This window comes from Serinus canaria, chromosome 1A, assembly GCF_022539315.1.
Source record: "Serinus canaria isolate serCan28SL12 chromosome 1A, serCan2020, whole genome shotgun sequence".
In the NCBI taxonomy this organism is placed as follows: domain Eukaryota; kingdom Metazoa; phylum Chordata; class Aves; order Passeriformes; family Fringillidae; genus Serinus; species Serinus canaria.
The window spans coordinates 63808244-63835397 of NC_066314.1; the positions used below are offsets into that span (position 1 = coordinate 63808244).

The 27154-nt window shown below is 42.7% G+C and overlaps 1 protein-coding gene across 1 annotated transcript in view; it reads left to right on the plus strand.

The window, feature by feature from the left end:
* Window positions 1-4097: 4097 nt before the first annotated feature.
* The window catches only part of DUSP16 (dual specificity phosphatase 16), a 62950-nt gene continuing 39893 nt past the window's right edge, over window positions 4098-27154 (plus strand). The window contains exon 1 of the mRNA XM_030237700.2: window positions 4098-4222. The gene's annotated coding sequence lies outside the window, so the exon portion shown is untranslated. The remainder of the gene's footprint in view (window positions 4223-27154) is intronic.

Below are 27154 nucleotides of genomic sequence, written 5' to 3' on the forward strand. Positions count from 1 at the left end.
TGTGGGAATGCTAACTTCTTCAACAACTCCACTTCAGCCTATGGAGGAAGTGAGCACCCACAAGGGGATTTTAAACATGGTAAATTCCGTGCTTATAGTTCAGTTCTCACCTATTTCACAAGAGGTTTCCCTGGCAAACCACTCCTTTCCACCACGCAGAAACCATGATGACGTTACTCAGGCTGTCATTTATCTTTCCCCTGTTTAATCACTGCTAACTGATTAACCAAACGAAGTGCCACAAAGTCCATTTGCTGGAAAAGGAACAAAAAGCTGCACTAGCTTTTAGTAATAAAGAAAGAGAAACCTTTGTAAAAAAGGTGCATGACCTCCTGCTCTTGAAAGTACCCAGCTATTGCCCCTCCCTGGCCCCCAGGAACAGGGGCAGTGAGGGGTGACACACTTGCAGCCACTCCTGCCAGAAGTGAGGCTTGAACGGGTAGGACAGGGGGAGTGTCAAAGTTCAAGGGCTGTGGCATAGCTGGTTAGATAGCCACCACAATGTCTTTTGCCCTTGTTTCACCCCATATAGACACTTCTGATCTTCTTATCTCATAAGCCTCATAAGGAGGCACAAGAAAGGAATGCTAACTTTAACTCTTTCACTACCATTTTCTCAAAAACAAACAGCGAACTTAGGCCAAAAAGCCCATCACCAGAAGTGCAACAAAATACATTTCACAGAATTGACAGACATTAAAAACTTGGGGAGGGGAGGTCAGCAGCCGGGGACACCAGCAAAGCCAGGCACTGTCTCTCCGAGATGGTTCAGGTATTTGCCAAATCAAGGCCTGATCCTCTCCTGGTTTGCACCTGCAGTTCAGGTCATTTCCAGGAGCTTACTGTGCAAGTGGTAGGGAGGAAGGAAAGGCTCTCAGAGGGGGAAAAAAAGAGTTAAATGATGTTAAGACTCTGACATGCAAAGGAGTTTCTGCTCCTACACAAGTGGCCAAGGCCAGCTGAGGGATGTCAGCTGCCAACAGGCTCACACTTTGGCCACTGCAAACAGGAGGCAAAGGATGCAGCTCCTACTCTCAATGAAGTGAGGTCTGCTGCTGCTGTGCTTGAGCCTTCCTGACTCCTCCTGTTGTGTCTTGAGGTTAGCAATGAACCTGTCCAGTTTCACCCTGAAATGTTCTCCCAAATCAGACTTTTGGCTCAAGCTTGGCTGAATAGAAAAAGTTATTCTTGGTAATAATTTCAATGTGCAGGAATTAATTGTGATACCACTGGTTTTGTCACATCTTTTATTATATTAGGAAAAGAAATATCCTGACTCTATACTGAAAAAGCTTTAATTTGCTGTTCTACTACAGACTTTTCTGCATAAATCTTTTTCTTAGCTAAAAAGAAAAATATTTTCAAAAGATCACAAGTACTTCTTATTGTTACAGTTTTACAGTCAGGAAATTTTTACAGCCTCACAATTTAAACAAAACCCAAACCTGTTACATAAGGTGTTACTGAGTTGAGATGAGAAAAGGGAAGAGAGAATTGCAATGTCTTTCCTCCTCACCACACACCTCTCTCCACTGCTCCCCTCTTTGTGAGGATAACCATGCTGGAACTGTTTGTTCCTGCAATTTTCTGGAATGAAAGAGCTGGGACACTGGCCGTCACCTCCAGTTTCTCTGGCACACTCTCTGATCCCCTTCATCAAAATGGGTCACTTCTAGCTCCATTAACCAGCAGTTAATTGTGCTGATTTTTAATGCTGTGGGCACTTTGGGGTTTTGAGAAGGGCATCTTTGGGGCCACTGCTTTATTGAGACAGAAGGGCAGAACTGCTTTTCAGCTACTGGAGAGGGACATGTGCAAAAGAGTGAACATCCCAATGTTAATTGCTTTACCATAATTTCTTCATTGCTTTTGTCTTTGTCGTGCAGCTTGGGCTTCTCTCTTCCCTGCCTGTTCTGCACACCCTCACACAGGACATGACTGTTCAGTACAAGTGCCAACAAGGTGTTCTCATGACACTGCTCCCAATTCCTTAGCAACAAGGGCCTTCATCAAGGTAGTTCTTGGTCAATATTGAGAGGACAGAGCCCCCTCCCCCCCCCCATACAATTTATTGAGTTACTTTCTTCCTGAAAACAACAAACACCCAAACCATTTTACTGTGAGCGACAGCCATGTGCTTTTCTGAGGGCATTTCAGAAGAGACAGCCACCAAGAACGTAAGGACCCATGCAGTTAATCATCTTTCTCATGCTGTCTTCCAAGGGTTTCTGGCACAGGGATTCAAAGCTGTCAGAGGTGATGGACTGGAGTTTGAATTTTGGTGTGCAAGCTGTCCGGCATGCCCAGCAGTGCCAGCAGGTTCGCCTTAGTAATGATGCCCCTAAGGGAGAAAGAGGACTGCAGAATATTCTATCAGGTCTTGAAGAGGGATGCATGACAGACAGGACCCATGCAGCCCCTGAAGGATGTACCTTGCCAGTTCAGATTGGTACTAGCCATAACAGATACATGTCAGGCAAAAATAACATATACTTCTGTGGATCTGCATAGATTTTCACTGTGTGCTTTCAGATTTTTAAATTTATTTAAGAAGGTTATTTAAAGGGCAAAGGCCCCCAGCGTTCCTGATGATGCACAGGGTTCTCTGCCCACCTCAGTGACAGGGGTTGGAACTGGATGACTTTAAGTTCCTTTTCCTTCCCTCAAACACTCTGTGGTTGTAGGATCCCATAGCACTACCACAGGAGGATGTGACGCTTTCACACCCAGGTGGTTGTGCATCGCACCGCACAGCGGCACACTGTAAAAGCAAAGGCCAGGGCGGTATTCACGGATGCCCGCTCAGCTGGCACAGGGCAGAAAGGAGGGGAGGAGAGGAGAGGCGGCCGAGCGGACAAGGCCCAGCGGACGAGGCCGAGCTGACAAGACTGCGGGCCTGAGGCGTCGTGAGGCGCCACACGCCGGGCGGGCTCCGGGCCGTGCGGGGAAGGGGCCGGGAGCAGGGAGGGCCTGCGGAGAGGCCGGAGCCGAGCGAGGGCCGGGCGATGGGCGGGGAAGGGCCGTGCCGGCGGCTCGGTTGAATCGCTCCGCGGCCGCGGCTCCTCCCAGGGGCGGCCCGGCGGCTGTCGCTGGAGGCCGCGGGCAGCGGGGCCCGTGTTTCCCCGGGGGACAGTGAGAGACCCCCCCCCACCCAACCCCTCCGCCATCGCCTCACGCCGCCGGGTCTGCGCGGCTGCCGCTGCGGCCCCGCAGGGATCCTCTCTCTCTGCTCCTCCTCTTTCTCCTTCACCCTCTCCCCCCACCTTCACCCCCCGGCTGAGTTCATTCACTGGGATTGGTTTCAAATGACGCCATCGCTTTATATTTACACCAATGACCTCATCGCAGCAGCTTGAAGTTTACTGACTAGCAAAACTCTTTTCTCTCGCTCGTTCCTCTCCTTGTGCCTGCCGTCGCTTCTGTCATTCTGGGATTCTAAGGCTTTAAAAAAAAAAACCAAAAACAAAAAACCCCAAACAAACAAAAAGACCAAACACACACACAAAAACCCCCAACCTCCCAAACTTTTTCCCTCCTCCCGAGCTTTTCGGTGTGTGTGTTCGCCTCACCACTGTCCCCTTTTAATTTTTTCAAGCCATCTTGGGAGGGGGGAAGGAGCTCCAAAGCTCCAAATGCTTCCTTTTTCTGCTCCTCTCCCCTCCCACCTTCACGCTTCCCACTCTTAAAAAAAAGCCGAATATAATTTTTCTTTTATAATTTTTAAATTTGCTGGGGCTTGTTGTTTTAGGGAGGGCTTTTTTTTTTGTTTTGTTTTTTGGGTTTTTTTTCCCCCTTATTGAAGAAGAAGGAAAAAGAGGAGCTTTCCCAGCGACTGGAAGAAGACAAAGTTGTTTCGGGCGGCAGCGGCGAGGCTAGTGGGCAATTGCTTTTATGCTTGCGGAGGGGACAGGCAGCCAGACTGACAGGGGTGACACAGTAAGTGCCGCAGCAGCGCAGGGGACCCCGACCCGGGGCCGCACCGCGGAAGCCAAGCCGGGAGGGGGGCTAGGGGCGCGGGGGGGGCCGGGCCGGGCCGGGCCGGGCCGGCCTGGGCGGGGAGGAGGAGGAGGGGGAGGGAGGTGAGGGAGAGGCGGGCGGCGGGAGCCCTCCCTCCCTCCTCCCGCATGCCCTTCCCCGCCGCCCCCTCACCTCTGGAGGAGAGCGCCCGCAGTGGACAGGTCGCTGCCCCGGCCCGGGCGGGCTCCGGCCGCCTCCGCAGGTGGTAAGAACGGGGGCCGGAGGGAGGGGGAACGGCACAGGCACCGCACGGCACCGGCGGCCGCCCCGCGCTGCCCTCCCTACCTGCTGCCGGCACCCTGCTGCCCGCGGCGGCTCCTGCCTCCCGTCCCTTCCTTGCCCTCCTCCCGACATCCACCTGCCTCTCCCCGTGCGGGGAGGAAGCCGGGCGCCGCCGGAGCGCGGGGCGGGAGAGGAGCCGCCGGGAGAAGCGATGGGAAGGAGCCCGCGGGCTGCCCCGCGGGGGGCTCGGCGCTGCCCGTGAGCCGCGGCGTGCGCGGCTGCCCTGCTAAACTTAGCCCGGAGCGCTGGCTCCGAGCGGGCTGCGCAAAATGGTCGGGGATGCTTTAAAGCCCCGGAGGGCTCCCGAAGAAATGCTGAAGTTCTGCCTTCGCCTTGGAAAACGTTTAAATTGAGGCGGCTGACAAAATGGAGGGCTGCCGCGGCGTCCAGGAGGGAGGCAAATTGTTAACCTGGCATCGCGCTCGCCTGAGCTCCCGGCCCGGGGCTGGCGCCGGGACGCGGCCTGACAGATCCCCGCTCCCGGCCTTGTCCCCCCCCGGCCCGGGATCCGGGGCTGAGCGCGCATCACCAGGTGTATGGGATGTGCCTGTTGCAGAGCCTGACCAATGGCAGGATTTTTCAGCGGCTAAAAACATTTGGTTACATGTCAGATGAGAAGCTGGGATTTTTAATTTTTTTAAAAAATTATTTTGATTTTTTTTTAAAGGAAACCCAGGAGAATTTACTTTCTTTTACCGTCGTTTCAGCTGGTTTAAATATAAAAACAGTTTCTTTGGTTTTCCTTCAAACGAAGGGTGTAGTGATAGCCAGCGATATTGTCTGACCTATGACTAATTTTTCTGTTCAAACATTCAGTGTATACCCAGCAGAAAAAATAGATCTGTGCTAGTTTTGAAACGTAAAAGTAGATCAAACTGTTTCTCTTAGCAGGGATGTTTGTTGGGGTTCTTAAAAGAGAAAACCCCAACCAAAACCGAGAATGATTTTGTAATCCTTGCTCTGAGATTTATGCTATTCCTGGCAGTATGTGGTTTGGTAGATGCAGAGTTTACAAAGTCACAACTGACCGAACAGGAGTTGGTTTAGACTCTTGTGTTTTGAGGGGAGGTGATAAAATAGTAAGTCTTAATTTCTTTTTATGGTGTTCATCCCACTTGCCCATTGGAGATTGAAACATTCATCACAGTTGTTTATGTTGGTTGTCTGGGTGTTTCTACTTGAATGTGGACCGAAGCATGCAGCAGGGAGGTGTACATGTATTTTTAGCTTTCGTTTTTAATGACAAAAGACACAAAGAGTAGTGATACTCATAAGTAAGTCTTGCATTTACTGAGTATGCTCATTAATATTTTGAGGATGGAATCTATAAGAAATATCTGAGTTGCAGTAAGTTCCACTTGTTGTGCTTGCTTAATACAATAGTGCTTTAGTAAATCTTAATACACAATTTAAAAGTCCCTTTTTAAATGAACAAATACATAAAAGCAACAGAGAATGTGTCAGTTCCTATGCTACAGATGGTAAATTCAAAATGCTTTGGTTTAATACATATGGGAAGGTCCAGAAAAACAAACCAAGCATTTAAAAATGTAACATGTTCTATGAAGATACCTGAGTACATTCCTACTCCAGTAGCTCTGCTTTTGTTAGCTACCCAAGCAGATGTAATGGAACAAAATCACACCAGAAAAACTTCTCTAGAAGATAGTGAGCTCAGTTATCTTTGTTTCTGTAAAAATGCAAGCTCCTTTTCCAGCAGAGACAGCTGGCCGGGCAGGGGTGTTTGTTTTTAGCTTGGCCTGGCCATAGGGACGGTATCGGCAGAAGCTGTGCAGGAATGTGTTAAATGGATTTCGCTGGGAGCTCTGTCTCCCAAGGCAGCCCCGGCGGGATGCCAGCCCTCAGCCCGTGGGAGGAGTTGTGGTTGTATCTGCCATGTGCCTGTGCACCTTCCTTGGCAGATCGGCTCTGCCCTGCGAGCTCTGGGCTGCTGCCACAGGGACAGTGAAGTCATTCGGAGTCACTGGCAACTGGGTGTGAGATGGGCCAGTCGCTCCTCTGCCTATCAGATAAAAGATTCACGAAGGCCTGCCGAAGCCCTCGGGGGCTGAATTCAGGCTCTCTTTGTAAGGCCGGCCTTCATAAGAAATGTCAAATAGACAAGTTAGCTGTTGGTTTCTGTTACTTGCATTTATCTTCAAGTGAGCTCTGCTCCAAAGCATTGGGTGTAAGAGGTGTGTGCAGGGTGAGGGCTTTGTTCCGTCACCTGGGTTTTTAAAGTTCAGTGCCTTAATTCTCACCAATTCAGCAATATTCACTGTTTTCAAAATGCAATTTTGTGAAGAAATACAGTAAGTACAGCTGGTAAGGTATTCATGGATGCCCCTTCAGGTATTTTTTTCCCCAAAGAAAAGGAGAGGCAGCAAGATGATAGCTTTCACTTTGTAGTATGTCAGCTGAATTTTCTAGGACTTTATTTTTTCTTTTTCTTTTCTGTAGAAGCAGTCAGGAAAGCATCATGGATATTCTTCAAGTGCTGACAGTCCTTAATAGCCAGATGGCATAGAGTAGTTACTGTCACAGGATGAAGTGTGGAATGATTGACACATCCCTTCCTTTTTCTTTTCCACATTTTTTTCCAGCCTTTGAAAGAAACATGGGTTTGGTCTGTGACTCCACTGAATCTGCCCCTATGGATTTGTTGTTATGATAGTGACTAAATGCTTCTTGCAATCTTTTAGTATTTTATGCATGGTTGTGTAATGCTAAATCCTTGATTATTTAAGAATTTTCGAGAAGCTGGTTTTCTTGGTAATAGGGAAGAAAGTGTGTCACTAATGTGTCAAATGGTACATTCACTTTCCCTACAATTCCTTAGGGATGCCTTCCAGAATGAGCGTTGTGACATGGAGGATTTCTGTAGAATATTTTAAACACCAATAAGTACATATCAGTATTGCTAGTATATTTGTGGTTTATCTTTATTCCCTTCTTAAACAAAGGGTAGAGTATCATCCTTTAGGGCTGCCAGTTGCATACATGACCTCTATTTCTGCACAAATCAAAAGCCACAGGTGATGTGTCAGGATGTTGTTCTAGACTAAAGCTTTTAATTGACTGAAGACCAGGGGTCATTTGCAAGAAAGTGAAGTGAACACTAAATTCATGCTGCTTCGTAGTTGTTACTTGGGAGACCCTGCCCCCAGGAATTTATCACTATTGTAATAGTATCCTCACCCCAACACTAAAGCCAATAGAGATCAAACTGCCTCTGGAGCAAGGGAGGAGGCTGGGATGCCCTGTGCTCCTGCAGTATTCCTGCTGTCTGAGGACAGGCATGGCAACAGGGCAGCTTGTGTCACCACTTCTCTGCCCCACCATGTCTGATTTTTGCATTGCTGTTGTCTTGTCAGCTCCAAATAGTGAATCTCTATTATAATTACTCTGTAAGTTCCTGTAACTCCTGAAGGAAGGAAAAATATATGTATTAATGGTCAATTAATATTAATGGCATCTTACTTCTAGATTTGCCTAGTTTTAACCTGAGCAGTTCTTAGTTTGCCCATGGGTAGGTTCTGCTGGCAGGTACCACGATCTCCAGGGCAGATGGTGTTGGGTACCAGTGAATTACTGCTCAGGGCTCAAAACAGACCTGCATGTAGGGGGTGTGAATGGAGGGCAGGAGGAAGATGGGTGTGAGTTCAAGGCCCTGTGTTTCCTTCTGCTGCACTATGGGGTCTGCTGCTGAGCCAAGAGTGTTCTACTCGGAGCTGGCTCAGGGAAGGCTGGCAGCCTTCCATATTGTGTCCCTATGAAATGCTCTGGCAGCTGAAAAATACCCCACCAAAATTAATAATTGGGCAAGCTAGGAAAGAGGGGAAAGAGTGTTGTTTCAGTGATGGGAGGTTTCCAGTGGGGCTGCAGGGTTTCAGTGGGAACATTCCCAAGATCCCTTGGTGCTGCTTTTCTGTGCTTTCACTGTCCCAAGCTGGAAGGTATCAAAGGAACTCCTGAAACAAGGTTCTTCTTTGCGGGGATTTAGTTATCTCTTCTCTTTCCTGGTTACAATATGATACTTATGTTGCCAGTGACTCACACTTACTGTATGAGTTTTCATGCTGTTTCTCATAAACTGGGATCAGTTCCTTGCTCAGACCTCCTCAGGTACATTTGCACTCTTCTTTGCTTTCAAGCTGAAGATATGAACTTCTGCCATTTGTTTGGCAAATAAAGATACAAAAGTTTGTATCTTTGCATAAAAGAGATGTGAAGAAGCTTTCATTAGTTGAGAATAAATGTAATTTTTTTCTCCATAAGATCTTTTTGCACACTAGTCAGAGTGATGGTCTGCTAAAATAGTATGAAAAAATTCTTCATAAAATCAATAGTGGAACTGTGTTCCATTACATTAATTTGTCAGAAAATTGACACATTTTCTAATATTCAGACTGAAATAGCATTACTCATTTTCATTCTGCTTCACTTGATTTTTGCTTTGCTAAAATGGTCTATGAATTGAGCCTGTTGACTAAATGATAGATCAGTGGCTGTACAGATACTCTCTTTTTACACATCCCTGCCTGCTTATCTAATGTTTTTACGTTACTGAAGGCAATGTGGGAGGCAAAAAGATGGGTCTGAGTCTGTAATGTAGCAACACTGGAATGAGAACTTTACAGAGAACATGAACTGAGGAGGACAACGGGGACTAATTGTATGAAATTCCTTTTATGCACACGTTCTTGAGTTTGAATAACTAGTATGTATTCAGCCTGCTGGATTAGAAGGCTTTGGCTCTGCATGTGTAGCATAGATGTTGCTCTCAAAATAGGAAAGGAACTCTCCCTCCTCCCACGCTATTCCAGATAAAATTGATTCAGTGCTGCATTTTGCTCCTTCTGAACTTCTAGCAAAGCATATTTAGGCTTTATAATTCTGTTTAGGCTGAATAGTTCATAGTGTTAGAGACATAAATGCCACACTTTTAATAGCTCAAGTGTTGGTTTTGCTTCTTAATTGCTAGGGGTAAGAATCATTCATCCCAGACTTTGTAGACTCAAATCCCATGGTAGAACTTGGGTTTTTACCTGCAAGATGGTCCTTGCAGGGGTGCGCCTTTCTCCACAGTCCATATTTCACTAAGTTTGTGCAGTCCCTCAAGCAGGACAGGCACCCATCTTCTAAACACCATCTTACAAATACGTGCAGAGTCTGAGCTACACTTCACAGGGCTTCTCTCAGCCATCCTGCTACTGAAACAAGCCTTCATGTCAGAGGTGAATTGAAATCACCTGAAGAACAGGCATGGGGTTTCTTTCTGCTCATTCTATTAACGCCACCTGCAATAGGTAGAGCACCGATCACTTATCCAGTTCCCACAGGTGTTTTGTTACAAGTGCTTAGGTGTTGGGGTTTCATACCTCCCTACTTGAAAATTTGTACTTGGGACACAGTGTTTTCTCTTGCTTTCCAGGTTTGCTCTCCCAGACTTTCCATGGGAGTCTGTTTGAACTATGGAAAACTGGGAGGGAAGAGAGGTGGAGGGGGAAGAAACTTTGTGTTATATGTCATTCTTCTGATGCCATCATACTCAGAAGTGCCTTTTCAAACTAAGACAATTTAGGTAGAGGCCTCTTACTAACAACAGTTTGGTAGCACACAGAATAAGCTTCAGCTTGGTTTCCACAAAGAGTCATAAATGTTTGCCAATTTTTAAGCAAGAAGAAAAACTATTGCAGCTTGCAGCAGAGAAGTACAGCAGTAATCTTAGTGCATTGGGTTGACCTGTTATTGGAATCTAGTAAGTTTCAAAATATGCAATAGACTGAACCCAGATCAGGAGAAGGCAAATGGTGTTACCACTTTAGGAGGGCTCCCTCCACCTGTCAGAAAACCTTGTGTTTAAGGCAGGTGTCCTCCAAACTGAGGATAGGCTGTGAAAGACTCTCTTCCCATAGTCTGCTTGGAGTTCTGCATTGATGGTAAGTCTCTTCTCCTAGCAACAGGACTCTGAACCTTCTTCCCTTTTCTCCCAGGCTACTCCCATGTCCTTTCAGTTTCCTAAAAGCTCTCCAGCCTTTACACAGTGGGTATTGGGAGGCCTTACTGAAGCAGGGTCATCTCCAGCAACTGGTCTGTATGTTCACAGTCCTGTGTCTCAGGAAGGCAGGGGCAGCTAAGGCAGATGGGCACCATCCTTATGAGAACTGGTAAACTTCATGTTCTCCTGGCTACTAGGAGACTTACAGTGAAGTCTAATAAAGCTAAGAGAGCTGCTTGTACTTGTACTACCTGCTGCTACCTTGTTTGTTTCTCAGAATCTCACTTTTTTATTTTGTTTTTTTTGCATGTAACTTTTCAGCTGAATAGGTCTGATTTTCCTGGTCCTTTTTTTCTTGTCCAACTGCTGAAAATCCCTGACTTCTCATGGCTGACACAGTGTGGGCATGCTGTCATCTTCTCAGTCCTCTGTTCTGCTTGTTAGATAATTCATAATGTTAGAGATAGAATGCCACACTTTTAATAACCATAGATACAAATCCATGTGTGGTTACCATCCAGGTGAAAAAGCCTGTTTCCTCAGTGTGGCTCACTTTGCTGTCTGCTGGGATTTCCAGGCAGACCTATTTGAAGATGCCTGAAAAATTTGCCTATCCAGCCCAGACATGATTGTATAACTAGTCCATTTGTTGCCTGTTTCCTGTCTAAATATTACAGAAAGAAATTTATCACCTTCAAGAAAAACAGGGATGAAAAAGAACGGGAGTTTAAATCTCCAGGATACTGGTCTGGACAGCAAAAGAAAGTGATGAAATACTGATTAACTATTACTGTCATTGTACATTTCCCCAATATACTGTTTCCATGAAGGGACACACATCTGTCCACCCCCTCAAATTTACAGGATTTGAAAATTTTTCTGCAACTGAGGCTTGCATGACTTGTCAGGTCTCCTGCAGGCATGACCTGTTGTGAAATGAGGAAATGTGTGGTGCATTTGTCCCTGCTGCTTCATGTATGGTTAAACTATAGAAAGCTGTGGAGGAAGCACAGGCACGCTGCTCCTCTGACAGCCTTCTGCAAATACAAGCTATTAATGACCATTGCCTTTCATGGGCAAAACCAGTCTTGGCAATTGCTTTGTGCACTTCGTTTCATGGTGTAACAAGCAAGCACATTAGCTATTTTTATTCAAACCCCCAGACATAAGCCACTATGGCAAAGTGGCTATGAAATGTCTGCATAGCTGAGTGAAAATACAGCTGCTGTTTAACACTAAATCTTTTTCTTTTACTTACGTGATATTGAGGGTTCAACAAATGATCATCTAATTATTCTAATTGAGTCATGGTGAGGATTTTGAAGATTTAGCGTTAAAATAGGCAGAATGTTCTTTTCAGTCACTGACTTTGTCTACTGTTTAAGTCAGCAATAGAGAGGTAATGCAGTTGGAGGGGTGGGTGGGGAGAGGGGACTGCTTCATGGTAAAGGTTCAGGTCTTGCCCTTTCAGAAGGCTTTGGGATTATATCTTTGAATGAGCTGCTTAGTGGCTGGCACAGAAAAAAGCTGGATACAGTGACACTCTTAGCAAATGCTGCCTTAGAGAGATGAGTTGGTTTGGGAATTTTTAAAGGCTGCCAAGCTGTTTGATGGTGGTTTTCCCACCATTTTTTTTTCATTTTATTTTCCTTCCCCCTTTTCCCTGAAGAGGCTGAAAAATGGCTTCCATGGCATGATGAATAATTTTAAAAAATGTAAGACTGTGTTGATGATTTAAGTATTTCAGTATTTCAAAGCCAAGAATTTATGTCATGAATTAACTTGGAAGCAATGTTGGGCATATAAGTTTTTGTGTATGTACATGCTAAGCATATATATATATATATATATATATATATATATATATATATATATGCACACACCTCAGTATTGACATGTGATCTCCAGTTCAGTTTTGGTTAAAAAAAAAGAAAAGAAAGAAAACAAACCTTTAAATACAAGGTAGATGTTAAAGATCCTAAGGAAAAAAGAGACATCACCTAACATGCTTTCCCTGACCTAGAACCTGCCTGATTCTGGAGTAGATATCCAGTAGAAGCATTTTTATATATTAGCTTAACTGAATTATTAAGTGCACTTACAAAAATCTTCTTGTTATATCCACCAAATTAAGGCATTCCTATTGAGTGCTCAGTATTTGGCTCAGCTTGTGGTACTGCTTTTCTGTATAGTCATACCTTGTGCTTACTTAGCTATTTATTACTTATTTACCTATTTTTGTGATTTATGTAGCAAAATGAGAATATACAAATCTTACTTCCTCCTTGAAATGTCTCTCCCTTTCAAATGTCAATTGTTTTACATGAAAGCACAGCTAGAGTAGTTCCAGAAAATAGAATTACTCTTTCTTTAAGGTGAAGTGGGATGGGTGTTGAGTAGATCAACTGCTTTGGGACAAGATGTTGATAAAGAAATTGAACCACCAACATGTAACCACATCCTTCAGCTTCTCCAACAGCAGTAAAATGAGCTTCCTTGAATTCCAAATTCTGCACATTTTGTTCTGATTTATATTTAAATGTTTAACTTGAAATGTAGTTCTGTTTTCTGATGTCTGTGGACAGAGCTGTGATCCTGCTTTTACTCAAAATGCACTTAAATTGCACTACAGTGGAAAAATACTCAGGCTTATCACTTTCTCAAGCTGAAGTTTCAAACAGTTTATCCAGTTTCAAAAACTGTATGTTATAAAGGTCAACTTCTGTCATAGTGAAAATACTAGAAAAGAAGGATGTGTGTAAGGAACAGAACTGGAGAGAGAGAAAGGACAGGGCACAATAGAAAGAAGAGGTATCGATCAGATGCTGAAAAAATATACCTATGTGTGTTAAATAAAGGAAGAAGGAAAGGTAGAGTCAACAGAGACTAAAAGTATTTCTAAGAAAAAGGAAGAAAAGTTCTGCACTAGTTGCACATGAAAATGACATTTCATTTAAATCACAGAAGCTGTAGTTCTAATGTCTGTTCTGTCTGACAACAGAATAGGATCATTCCACTTAGGCTGGTAATGCTAGGCTTGCAGGAGTAGATAACAGAAGAGTTATTTTCTGTGCGTATGAGGAGAAGTCTTTTTGACAGGCTGTCTAAATAAAGTCTTAATGACAAGTTGCAGGAAGTACAGGGAAAAGTGTAATTTCTAATAGGTTCATAGTAGTAAATACTATTTGTGCATCTAGAAAATATCTTGTGAAGATTGTTAAACAGTTTGTTTGATTTATAATTCATGTAACTGAAGATATACACCCAACATTTCTAGGTTTTGATATTTCTCAAAACCTAGAAATGTTAGGTGAGATTATGTGGTGGTTTTTGAGAAAAAACATTGTGTGGGTTTGTGTATTTGGTCTTTATCACTAGGGATTTGTAAATATTGAAGAATGAGTTGATTTCAGAACTTTTCATTATAAACCATATCTTCATGTTGAAAACTTTACAGTTCAAGGGCTTAAGATTCAAATAGCATGCTCCTGAGTCCACATAAAGACATGTCTGTCAGTGCGACTGAGGGGATGGGAGGATGGGAATAAGTGTGGAAAATGATCTGTCTGAATACTTCTATTGCAAGTTGCTATTTTATTTCATGCTGTTAGTAATTTATTGTTGGCTCTTTTAAGATCTGGTATCTATGGAGTTATTCTAGACAGAAGAGAAACTTATATTAAAGAAAAAAGTTGGCAAATTTTGTGTTTTCCTCCAGAATATGTTGAGTACAAGGCTGATATCCTCTAAATACATTTTAGGTACAAATGTGCCAGCTCTCCCAGGACCTTGCTGTTTGACTTCTAACATTTTGAGGTTATGCTAAATGGTGCCATTGGTGGGAGTGCTTTGTAAGTACAAGTAGTCAGTGCCCCAAGGAGCCTTAACCTAAATACACAAAGAGAAGAACAGCAGCTAAAGACTATTGACAAAGTGTCTTTTTCCAGCTGTGCATGTAGAAAAGGTTACCACAGCTGGCTGCTTGACCCACTCCCTCTGCCTGTAGCTGCTACCCTAAGCCTGCTGCTTAGGGTAGTTTGTATGACTGTTCATACTTCACTGGAGGCCAAGACGGGGAACAAATTGACAAGTAGCCTATTTTCTTTGTGTTTGTTTTGAAGCAGACCAGAAATCCATCATACTGTTTGCTCCACAGATTCTAGGTGGTTGTTTGCTCCATGCCAGACCTTAAATTACCTGCCTTCTCAAAATCTTAGAAGTAAAATACTTTGTAGACTGTCTTTTCCTTTCTTCTGTGTTCTGCCCAACTGGCTATTACCTTTGTTGTCCAAAAGAAGTGTGTTCAGTCACATTAAAAGTGGTATTGGACAACATTAACATGGATCTGCTGAAAGTAGTGGAGCTCTCGCTCTCACATGAGGATGACACAGAGTGCATTTTTGTGGCAAGGAACACCAAAGCCTTGCAGGTACTGAGATTCTTTCTTGTCTCCCCAGCCCCTGTCTTTTCAAACTCACCCTTCTAATGGCTGTCAGGATCCCACAGTGAGCCAGAGCTGGGAAGCAGAAATGCCTGACAATTGTTTGGCTGTTGTTTACTGCTGCATTTTTTTATTCTACTTGGTTGTACAGTTGGTTTGTGACTGATGTAGCTCTTTGAGTCAGCTTGCTGGATTAACTTGTGAGCTGGCATGAGGGAGGCTGCTCACTGGTAGCCCTGACTTCACTTGTTTTAAGCTGCCATGGAATGTACCCCCTCAAGCTTGTCTTCTGCAGAGGCAGCAAGAAGTATATTCATGGCATGGATTTACCCACTGGAAACCAAGGCTGGAGCCATTGATTCAGGCTATTAAGCTGATTACTCTTTGTTTGCTAGTGTGCATTCAAGTTGGCTTGTCTAGGCTTCCCAGGGCTCCAGGAGCTTTGTGCTCCATTGGAAACTCTTGTCTGCCACCTGACAAGTTTAGAGCTTGGGTTCTGTCAGGATGCTTTTGCTCTAAAACATGGCCAGGACACATATGTGTATGTGTTTTCATATGTACACCCAAATACAAACCATGTACATGAACGTGCACATGTGAATATATACCCATATACTCTCTCCTGGGGTTGTGTCTTATAAAGCTTTCACTCAATGTGACTTTCTTTTTGGTTTTTTTTTTGATGGCTTATATGATAACAAAAGCAAGGAGATAACAATTAGCTAGGAGAACAAAATAGCCTTGCAGATGATAAGGCTTTTTAGGCTCTTTCTAGGGATAATGAATTGAGAAATCTGGTTACGTGGTCTTCATGTAGTAGGTAGTTTTAGTGTCATAGCTATCTGAAGTAGGCAGGTAAATTTTGTACACTTGGTAGGTTATGGTGTGTCTGCCTGATCAGAATTCACAAGCATATTCGTGACTTATCTTTCAAAGGAAAGTAAAATAAAAACCTCTTCCTACTGGAAAGCATTTACTTTGTATCATATTTGTTTGATAAAATGAAAAATCTCTTTTCTGATATAAGAATGGACAGCTAGTAATGTCTATTCATTTTTTACCCTGGTTTTTTTTTTTCCTTCTCATATTAACTTAAATGGTGCTGGTGTGTTCAGGGCTGTCAGTTTTCTCACTTGTTAATAGCTTGTGTCATCTCTGCCCACTGCTCTGGGGGAAGTTTTGATTAAACCTACAACTCCATTTTGCACTCCCATTCCTGTTCAAGTGGTGGTGTCTGATTTCTTTTTAATCCTAATGCTGTATGTTTATATTGTTTCAGTCTCAGTCATTTGGAGGTTTTGAGTATTCCTTACATTTACTCTTAAGTAATAGCACGGTGATACCAGGACCATGTTCTTGGAGTCCTGCCTGGAGTAAAAGAATTCTGCAGGTTCAGCTGGAGCTCTGCTGAGCTCCTGGTGCTGCATGGCACTGCCGTAATGGGATGGTGTCCACACTGGAAGAGGTGGTGTTGCAGAAGATCTTGTCTTGTGCAGATGGGAGTCCAGAACATCCTACTGGTGAGCCTGCCATCCCTACAGCATGTTGGGACTAGTCATGTTACTGGTGACATTTTGTCTGCTGAAGGCTTTTGTCATTCAGGGAAGAGATTTTTTTTATTTTTTTTTCCCCTGCCAGACCATTAAGACTGCATTTTGCTAACTTGTTCTAAATTTGCATGTGGGTTTGGCAAACCAGTCAACTGAAGTAGCCAGTCTGTCATGTCAGCACAGCTCTGCCCTTCAGCCAGGTGCAAATCTAAAGTGGTTAGTTCCCATTGGCTTCATCCAATGTTGCTGCTATCAACAGATACATAAATTTGGGGGTTTTTTCCTCCTCTACCAGTCTACTGAGGGATTTTTCCCATCTCCTCGGGTTGGGGAATGGGTGCACATTGTTGTAAATATTACATTATTACATTTATCTTAAAATTTAGATTTTTTTTTTTTAACTTTTTGCTATAGACTTCAAAGTGAGTTTTCTAGAAAGTCTACACTAAGTCCCTTCAAGCAATGGAGTTGACATGCTCAAAGACACATGAGAAAATTTAGTGGTGGCTTTGAGTCTGGGAGAGGAGGGTGCTTCTGTGTTCTCCCTCATTTCTTGCCATATCCTCCTTTATGCCTGTCATAAGGTCTGTCAGAAGGTCTGTGTGGCTGCTCTTAACTAACTTGTTCTGGTACTGAAGTTCAGCAGTCTTTTCTGTCTGTCTTTTTCTTCTTTTCTGTCATGTGTAGCACTTTCTACAAACACTTTGTACCAATGCTGGAATAGCTTGCTTTGTGACTATTGTGACCATTACATATTTCTGTTTTCTGCTCAACCCTTAAATACTTAATCCCCTCATAAATGTTGAGAACATGGAGCCTTACTCTTAATTAATCAACTTTTTTCCCCCTCTTCTTCTGCTGTGTCAGTCCTGACTTAATCCATCTTGAACTTACCTTTTGCCAGCACCCTGTGTGGGAAAGGCCCTTGCAAATAAACCTCTTCCTCCTTTCTCAGTTTTTATTATCTAGTTCCTGATATCAAATTTAATTGCACTCTTTGATTTTTGTGCATAAGCTCTTAGGATTTTTCTTATGTCTGATACTTTTTGTTCTTCTGAAGTTTTTTTTTTCTTTTTTTCCTTTTTTTTCCTATCTGCTGTCACTTATACTGCTTTCTGTTTCTTTGCTGAGGCTTTGATTCACATTTTTCTGGGATATGCTCATTTGGCCTGTGTAACCTCAAGAAAATGTTACCATTTCAACATAATGACTCTTTTCTTTCATGGCTTCCTGTTCCCTTTCCTTGTGAAGTGGTATGTATACCTTCCACAACTTCCAGACTCAGCTGGGAGCTAAACATGCAGCTTTTCATTTCCTCTCCCTTCTCGAACTGAGGATCTTTTGGACCAACCAGTGGTGTCTAAACCACTGTTTCTGAAGCACAGCAGCATGGCAGGGATTCTGGTGGGAGCTCTTCCAGGAATGTGAACTGGTTGTGTTATGGGCACTGTCATTCTGCAGTGACCTGATGCAAACAGTGACCTGCCTTTCCAAAAATTTTAAGATCCTTCTAGTGAAGAGCAGAGGAAAAGCTTATTTTCCTATTGCCAGGTAAAGAACAAGCACGGGACAAAAAATGTCCCTTGGCATGTCCTGCAGTGGTTCAATGGCTAAATTGAAATGCAGATTCTCCATCAAATTAAATTCCTCTTGTGCTTGGCTCGGTGTTCCCCTTACTTCCTTCTCTAAACAGAATTGGCTGGACCCTTCCCCCTTTTCCACAGTGTGATTCCTTGTTTAGCTTGTGGGAATTGCAAGAGCTCTGATGTTTTTCTGAATTAAAGATGCCAGATTCATAGTGAGTTCTTCCTCCTTCCTGTTGTTCCTCCCCTCCTCCCCTGATGGACTCTCTTGGGAGTTGGTTTGTTCTTATTTCCCCTAGGAGAAGACGTTACCTCATCACTCCTCATGGCAACTTATGGTTCCTTATGTGCAGAGGGCTTCAGTTGACTTCAGTGCCATTTCACCAATGGAACTAAGGAAGGCTGGGCCGCAGTAGAGCAGTAGAGTGCACTCTTTGCTTCTGTGTCAGCTGTGCTCATTTCATTTTCCTTCTGGATAGGTTTCCATTTTGAGATACACTCTGTCTGAAATGACACGGCATCTCTGCAGCCACAAAATTGTTATGAAATGCTGAACACAGAGACCTTGCTATCAAAATACTTGTTTCTTCATCTTGTTTTGATCACTGTTGTGAAATTGAATGATTAGGAAGTTCTCCAAAAGTAGAGAAAAGGTATTGGAGCTTGCATTTTTTTTTGTGCAAAATAATGCTGTCTTGAGACCCAATTATTCAAAAACAAGTTGTAATGAAAATATCCTAAAATCCTCAGCTTTAGCTTGCTTGTATCAAATACTTGGTAAAACTCCAAAGTGGTAAATAACTTGGTTATTTTCTTTGTGGAGTACTAATCTTGTTTGCTTTGGCATGTAAAACCAAAGACATAGCTTATTTTTACTTAGTGTACCCTTTTTTTAGAGTATCCCTTCCATACAGTATTAAAGAGATTTATTACAGAACCCAGGAGGCCAGGCACAGACCATGGACTGCTGTGTCTGGTGGTCTCAGAGGTAAAGTGTTCACCCAGGCAGTTCTGGTCAGCACAAATAGTCTTAGTACTGATGCCAAAGTCCTTGTAGACAGTTCAGCAAATAATGGTTTGCAGGGAGTGTGACAGAGGTGACAGTGTCATGTTGTTTTGTATGGCTTAAGAAGAAAATGAAGATGCATCTGGTCTAAGAATGGGTCTGAAAAATTACATTTGCTGCAGTGTGTAGGTGTGAGCAGCATAGCTAAGGCAAAAAGAAACACTACTGTGCTAATAGAGAAGAAATCATGTGCCTAGGTGAGCATCTCTCATCCTTCTGTGTGGTTTGAAGTGTCTTAGGATGAAGTAGGAAAATGAGAACACCTCTAACTTCAATGTAGAAGTCTGGGGAGAAATCCATCCCATAAAATGGTGTAAGAGAAGAAAACTAAAAAAGATGAACCTGTTGGCTGTAGCAGGTAGCTGAATTCCTTCTGGAGGGTACTGGAAATTTTTTGAACATGCACTGACTTGATTTGAAAGTGAAACCATTCCCTGGTGTTGCATTTTTCTAGACTGGCCATCAGTTAATCATGTTTTCTTTTTGTTGCTGCATTTATTGCAACATGTGGTGGTTAAAATCCAGGAGAAAGTGTAATGACATCTTAAGTTGCCTGTCTTTTCAGTTACTTCTGTTAAAAGCAAGAATTTATTTTTGTTGATGATGCCAACAGTTGACGTGTACAAGACGACATTTTCAAAGTAAGTCTTTAACAAATAAACCCACTTTTTTTTTTTTTTTTTCTGCAACTTCTGGTGTAAATACCTGTCTTTCTGCTTTTTCTCTTGAGATTGTATTACAAGCAGTACTGTTTTTTTTAACATATGATTAGGTTTGCTGTAGAGGTTTTAACTGAGCTAAATTTTGAGACACCCAGTCTAAGATGAGATGAGCTGTCAGGGTGATTGGTTTACACCAGATGGTTCTTGACAATCCCTAAAACATTTCATGTAAACTTGTTTCTTCATCAGGACAAATCCCTTGAGTACTGTTGCTGCTGTGGTATCTTGGGAACTTAGTGCACAATGGTGTGTGTTGAATGGAGATTTATTTTTTGGGTCTTGGTTTTCTTAGAAAACTCAAATTTTCAGGGTGTTGGTTTTCTTAGAGGAACTCAAAGCTACAACAAATGGCCAAGTCTTCTGATGAAACTTTCTGACTGTGTCTTTTTGAGTGCTAATATGTAATGCCAGGTGTTCACTGAACTATTTGTATATGATGCCACAGATTTATTTATCTCTTAGTGAGGATGTCAACCTCAAACAATTAAGCTATATTTATAGTTTTATAGCAGATTAAATAACTCCTCTGGTTTCAAAAATTAAAATCAAATCACAGTTGATCATGATGACAGTATTAGTAGGGTAACAAAATTACCAGTCCTTCTAGGAGGCTTAATCTCTTGTTCTTTATGGTTTAGTTGAAATCTGTGAATCATAAAAGGTGGCCCAGTGTTGCTCTTCTCCTTCATTATTATTTAACTTTAAGGTTTTCTTAATTGTTGTGAGACAATGAAAAGATGCCTATCTCAGCAAACCTGATGGCACTGTTTCCTCCAGGCTGCTCTCTCTGTGGAGTTTCAAATGCTTCTGCCATGGTGGATGCATCACTATTCCTGCTTGGGGCATCAGTAGTCTAGAGGTGGATTTTGCAATTTTGTCCGTGTCTGAAAGTGCTGGTAATTTAATTGCTGGGTTCAGACAGGAAACTTGCTCCTTAGAAAAGCTTTCTCAGGGATAGACCTGAATGTATTTGAATGTCTGAAAAACCCAGGGGTGGGGTGGATTACCATGGGAATTGCCTTCAGCCTTGCTGGATAGACATACAGCCTGTGAAAGGTCTCAGGAGGATTTGACCATGCCTTAAAAATACAAAAAGAAGGCGCCCATATTTAAATTCTTAGTCTGGTTCTCTGTGATCATTTATCCCTAAAAAGAAACATGAGTTCCAAGTCAGTAAATCTTTCACTTGATGTCAGTTGTTCACCAAAAGAATTTTGGATATGACTATGATTTTTTCAAGCTAGACATCTTAAAAGATACTTACCTAGACTATTCATTGCCCCATCTGGGAGCCACTGCTTTAAGTAGTAGGTGTTACATGCAGTAGTAGGTGCCAAGTGTAGTGGAACAGGGCATTTTACTACACATCTCTATCTTTGTTGGGTTGGGACAGGGTGGGTGTTTTTTCACATGTTCTTCTTGGAGCTGGTGAACTTTGTCTGTTTATTCCTTTTGGAAGAAAGGCCTCAAATGCTTTTAAGCAGCTCATGCAGAGAAGGATCATGCTTTTGCTGTGGTCACAAGCTCAGGTGCTGGTGGCAAGAGTATTTTCATTGTGCAGGCAGAGAGAGAAGCTGATGTTCCTGGGTAGATCTGTGCTACTTAAATTGCTATCTGAAGTAGGGCAGTTTTCCTGGGGAGTCCTTTTCTTGTTTGAGAGGGGCTAAAGGTACAGCAAGGGATAGTTTCTTCCCTGCTGCTTTCTTCATACCAGTCTACCTGAAGCAGAGTTGCTCTGGCTCTAAAATTGTCATTAAGCTTCCTCAGAATACTTTTATTAACTGTAATTGCCCATACTGTTTGACAAAATTAGCAAAGCATGGAGAGCATTTGCTACTGTTAGTTTTTTTTCTTTTGATGACAGTGTTCTTTGGATTTGGCACAGTCTGTCTGCTGCAAACTCCTGAAGTAAAAACACTGAGGCCTTGGCAAGCAGTGTAGCTCTAGCAGGAGGATGTTTGGGCCAAGGACTCCTAGCCAACCTCTTACCTTTTTGCATGAGATTTTCTTTAACGGGAATGCAAAGGAGATGGGACTGCGGTTAAATAATTACTCCTTGATTGAGGGAACAGCCCTGAGGGAGGTGCTCACATAATAATGAGCGTCCCTATTGTGCTGTGTAAGAACAAGGGCGCTGTGCTGAGACTGTGAGCAATCATCACGCTGGGGCTGGCTCATACCTGATTCTACAGACCTGTGCTGAAAGACACTGTTGACTTCAATTTTACCTCAAACACACCAAAAATCCATGGCAGCCCAGCATGTGGGACAATACTGTACTTCAGACTGTGCAGCAGGACTTTGGACCTTCATTCCCAGGCACCATCCATTTGTACCAGTGGAGTGGGAATTCTGTGTGGCCAAGTTCCCTTTTCCCATCCAAGCAGTGCATACCTTGTTTAAAACCAAAGGTGTATCCTGGTGAATACTGTACGTTTTACAGATTAAAATCTGGTGGCTTGGTTGATCTTCTTGGAGCACTAGGGTATTTTTCCTCTCCTTCAGTTATTCCAGCATGCTTCTCACTCAATTCCATATGTAGCCCCTGCTGTCTGCAGCAACCTGTTTGTGCTGGTGGCAAGTTTAATTTCCATTTCTCAAACTCTTTGTGTATCTGAGCAGGAGCAATAACACAAGCTTAGAGATCTCTGCTTTGTCCAGTGTTTGGTACTGTAATGGCAGCAATTGCTGAACAAATCATTCTGGACATGGCACTCTGGGATGGTGCAGCTAGAGATGCTCAGGCTAGTCCATCTGCCCTGCACTGTGGATTACCAAGGAGGAAAGGTTTAGCTTGGGTATGTAAAGCTCTCTAGCTGTGCCATGAGGTGAGCTTGCACAAATAAACCCTCCTTTTTAACAAGGCTGGGTTGAGCTCTACACTGGTGGTTTGGCTCAGAGGTACCTCATGAGTCTTAGGTTTAAGCATCTCCCCTTCATGCTGTCCCTGCACTGAAGCATGCATGGAATATAAGAATAATTTAGCTGCCAAAACCTCTAAAACTTGCAGCCTCTTGCTTTTTCACTAAAATTCATGGATATGGCCTTAAGCATACCTTTGATGTCAGGTGGTCTTCCTGCCAAACCTAAAGCTGGTTCTCAGTAAGGTCTTATGTGGTTATGCTTTCAATAGAGTGCCAGAAAGCTGAACCTGGGCAAGACTGTGCTTTAAGCTGATGGTGAGAACAAGTTTAGGAAGAATGTTTTAGTTCTTGATAGGCATTGTAGCCTAGATACATTTTCTTCTAGAACTAAGTCATAGGTTTTATTTATTTTGCCTCTTCCTAGGCAGTCTAATCTACATTAAAACATAGATGTTCTAAAGAATTCTTTGGATTTGTGCTTGATCTTTCCCATCTCCCAGGTTGTGAATGACTTGCCTGTGGAAGCACATGCCCCAGTCTGACTTGAGCCCAGTGGTGTGGCTGCAGAGGAAGAAGCCTGAAGAGGGTGGGAGGAGCCCTTCTTCCCCCCTTTCCTGGTGACCTCGGCTTGCTTCTGTGCATGTCCTCAGCTCTCTTCCTGCACGTTCTGACCTGTGCTAGAATCCTATAGAGAGGGCAGTGGCAGTCAGGGATGAAGTCTTTGCTGGAAAACATTTCTCACTTTAGTCTGCACGTCTGAAATGCTTTTTGGTGTTCATTGGTAGGAATTGGCTCCTTTTACTCTGTGGTTGAAAGCACCAGGGTTAATCTTTTCATGCCACTTGGTGTTCCTGGGGAGAACCTAACTGCACACACCCTTCCCAGGGGCAAACCGGTTCCAGATAACATTTCTTCTCAATTCAAATAAAGGTTAAAAAATGAACAGAATGACCCCAGGTAACAAATGCATCAACTACATCTATCTCTGTTATGACTTTATAAAGGTAAATGTGCTTAATTTCCCCTGCTATCTTTGTTAAATACGCTTAATTTCACTTGCTGTCTTTGTCACTGTCTTTGTCACTGCTACCTAGGTCAGCTTGGAACTCCAGAAGAAAATTTGTTTTACTTTAAAAGACTCAAGTTACTGTCTCCTCATTGCATTGCAGGATAAAACTTCTCGTTCTAGAATTTTGATTAATGCACTACATTTTAAGTTGTATCTGTAAATGGTCAAAGTTTTTCAGTAATCTGGAAAACACTTTAAAGGAAAGTAATTTTCCTATGGTGCTTTTGTGAGGGCTTTTATTTGTTTGGGTGGATTTTTGTTTGTTTCATTTTTCAGAAAATACAAACATTTTGTATTTTCAAACAGCTTGCAAGAAGGGTTTGTAAGGAGAAGAATTTTTTCTTCAACTGACTTATTTGGCGAAAACAGTCAAGGTTTCAGGAGCACAAACTTCACTTAAATCTTGAAAAAACCCAGTGAATATAAAGCTAGGTCAAGTGTCAGTTAATAATAATAAACAACTTTATAATCCAGGGAAAAGTTTATTTATGGGAAAAATCTACCAAAAATCTAGTAACTTCATGATGACTCCAGGATTTTCTTGTCTTGGTATTAACTCCAAGAATTTGGGTGGGGAGAGTGTTCTTTCTTTGAGACTATCTTTTAGGTTTCTTTCTGTCTTTTATCACATATTTCCAGTGGTGTGACTTCAGCCAGACAGTTTCCATAAGAATATGATTCACTGTGTAATTTATTACATGCTTCGGGATGTGCTTTGGACTTCTTTTCCTGTTTGGGAAGAGGCACAGGCTGGATGTGGAGATGTTTTGGAAGCCTTGGCTGCTGTTTCTGTGTCACAGTTTGGTTCTGTTTCACGTCAGTGCATGTGAGGAAGGGCTTGTGCATTCTGGAGTTCATGCCCTCCCTCTCCTTATCACTTCATATTAACCTCTCTCATAAAAGATATCACCTCTCCCTGCAAGACCTGCCTTTCCTGTATCCTTGGGCACTTGCAGATGCAGCATGAAAGCAGGGATGTGTTGGATATGCAGTTCTTGTGAACCACATCTGTTTGTTTTCTTACATAAAGTACCTGGGATTTACTGTGGTGCTGGAAATTACTCTGGGATGATGTGCCTTTTCCTGAGACAGAGTGGGATGCTTTTCCAAGAATGTTAAAGGTTCATGCAATAGCACTGTTGCCTGAATATGTAATACAGGTTTGAACATACTGACATGATATTTTACAATCTACCAAACAAACCAAAATAAAAATGTCTGAATAAGTTGTGAACATGACCTCATGAATGAGAGTGGGAGAGCCTGGGCTAGCATTACATCTCTCATAGCACAGCCCCAAGAGAAATGCTTTAGCTGCATAAAAATGGCCACTTTTTCCTATTTGCTTATGGGTAAAGTCTCTGAAGTGAGAAACAGAGACAGTGTGCATCTTCACTGCAGCAATGTTTAGTATAGCTGTTCAGTGACAGGCACAAACTTGAGTCAAATCGTGAGAACTGGGATTGCTAAAAACAAACTTGCAGATGACCATTTTTTAAACAGTGACCTGGTTTGTGGGGTTTTCTTACCTACCACTGTATTTATAGAGGGCTTTCCTTTACTCTCACCTAAGAATTTTTGTGCCCTTAAGAGGATCTTCACACAAAAATCTGGTTGTGTGTATTTGGGAGAGTGTTCCCTGTTCAACCTGGCCTTGGGCACTTCCAGGGATGGGGCAGCCACAGCTTCTCTGCGCAACCTATGCCAGGGCCTTACCACCTTCACAAGGAAGAATTTCTGTTTCTTCTTAATATCTAATCTAAACCTATTCTCTTTCAGTTTGAAGCCCTTCTCTGTTGTCCTATCAGTACATGCCCTTGTAAAAAGCCCTTCCCTGACTTTTTTGTAGGCTCCTTTTAGCTATTGAAATTATTGGGCTGAATTAGTTAAAAACACCTGTTTCCCACACCTTTTAGTGAGTGTTTCTCTTCTGGATGTTGTGAGGAAGGTGAGGTCTAAAATGGTAACCTGAATAAAGACACATATTCCTAAACTTATAGTTAGTATAGTTAGAGAAAATAAAAAAATAGAAAAGGAAAAAAAAACAAACCCAAACTGTGCAGTATTTGACGGGAAGCCAGTGTAACTGCCTTGAAACTGGAGTGGCATGCCTGAGTCAGTGAAGTATGAGCTAAGAACCTGGCAGAAGCCTTTTGCACAAAGGAAGGTTGAGAGAGTCTCTCAGGAAGCCTGTGCGCTGCTAAATGTGGCATGTTTGAACATGAGACTGACATCATTGTGAGTTCATGGTAGTGAAAGAACAAAGTATCAGCCACAAATTAGACTGACCTAATTTTTAAGTCACTTATAAAAACTTAATAGCACAGTATCTTGCTTGTGCAAGCTGTTTATTTCTATCCCAGCCTCTGACTACTTCATTTAAACTGCAAGTTAACCCTCTAAACTGTTAAAGGAGTCGTTCAGGAAGGTGGGGGGTGGCGGGGGGTGTTTGAGGGGTGCTGCAGACTTCCTTCCTTGGCTCTTTTTCTACTCTGACCTCAGTTTTCACATAAAGGAAGTGATTAAGGACCACCCATCATATACCTTCATCCTTCAGGATCAGTTTCTGGAGGTAAAAACCTCAGGACTGTTCCAAATCCCAACTCGTTCTTATTGGCTGCTCACATGCAGACTGGAAGTCTGTCTGCAAATTGCCAGAACACGTGCCAAGGGTATCAGCAGGAATTTATATAGAATGAGTAAGCTATTATAAAACCAATCAGTATCATTTATTGATGTATCTATGATTGTTGACAAGGAACCCATGCTTCTTCCATTGCTGAATACTTAAGAAATACAAGGATTTTGAAGTTTGCAGATGATAAACTTCTTTCCAAATATTTTAGTTGGCTCTGCATGCCCTGAAGTTGATCCATTCTGTTGATGTATTGCTTCAGTTTTTACAGAAATATTATAAGCTCTCCAGGCTTGGGATTACTTCGACAACAGTCAGCGCCTTTCCAGTTGCTTTTTAAAGGACTGTAAAACAAGACACCTCTACAGATTCTGAAGAAATGTAACATCTTATTTATAGTTTTCTACAGAGCTGTGCATACATGTAAACATGCAACAAATAGGATAATTTTAAATACACACCATAAATGGGTGTATTTTAAGGTAGTATATTTAGTTTCTCTTTGATATTCAGAATTCTGTTGTAAACCAGAGAGGTTGCTATAAAACATTTCTAGTTGACCCTGGTCCTTGACTAAGATGCCTATCAGATAATAACAACATAATTTACTCCCTTGGTTTGGTAATGTGCATTTTTTTCCCTTCAAAATTACAAAAATCCTGGTCCCTTTTGCCCATTACATAAAACGGTGATCGCATTTTGTCAGCTGTTCTTGGGGGATTTCTGTATTTCATGGTTAGGTCACTTTTCATCCTCTACATCAGGCAGGAGCACCTGAAGGGAACCTACAAGAGATGTTACAAGGATGTGGAGTGATAAGACAAGGGGGAATGGCTTCAAGCTGACAGAGGGCAGGGTGTGTTTAGGTATTGGGAAGAAATTCTTCCTTGTGAGGTTGGTGAAGCCCTGGCACAGGTTGCCCAG